Raw genomic sequence first — 464 nt, 5'->3', positions numbered from 1 at the left:
ACTCAGCCTCCAACTTTCCCAATTGATATCCCAGTTGAATTTGTGGGACAGAAGAAGGCAGGTATGAGCAAAAGAGAATGTGTCCAGAACTGGTAGAAATCATGTTTGTAATGAGTCAATAGTGTGACAACATACTTTCCTTAACTCTGTGGGTCTGGCATTTCCTGGCAGATTTTGCTAGCCTCAGAGGATCACTGTGACCCTCCCCATAGCCCTTCTCTTGCTAGAGCAGGGGTAGTGTTTGCCTTTGGCACATGTGCCATAGGTTGCCATGAGCTGATTTTCAGTGGCACTCACAGTGACAGGGTCCTGGCCACCAATCCACGGGATTCTGCATTTTAATTTAGTTTTAAATGAAGCTTCTTAAACATTTAAAGTGTGATTTACTTTAGACACAATTATAGAAAGACCTTCTAGAAAAATCAGAATGTATTACTGGCACACAAACCCTTAAGTTAGAGTGA

This window comes from Chelonoidis abingdonii, chromosome 24 (assembly GCF_003597395.2).
Source record: "Chelonoidis abingdonii isolate Lonesome George chromosome 24, CheloAbing_2.0, whole genome shotgun sequence".
In the NCBI taxonomy this organism is placed as follows: domain Eukaryota; kingdom Metazoa; phylum Chordata; order Testudines; family Testudinidae; genus Chelonoidis; species Chelonoidis abingdonii.
Note: the sequence above shows the minus strand (reverse complement) of the source record.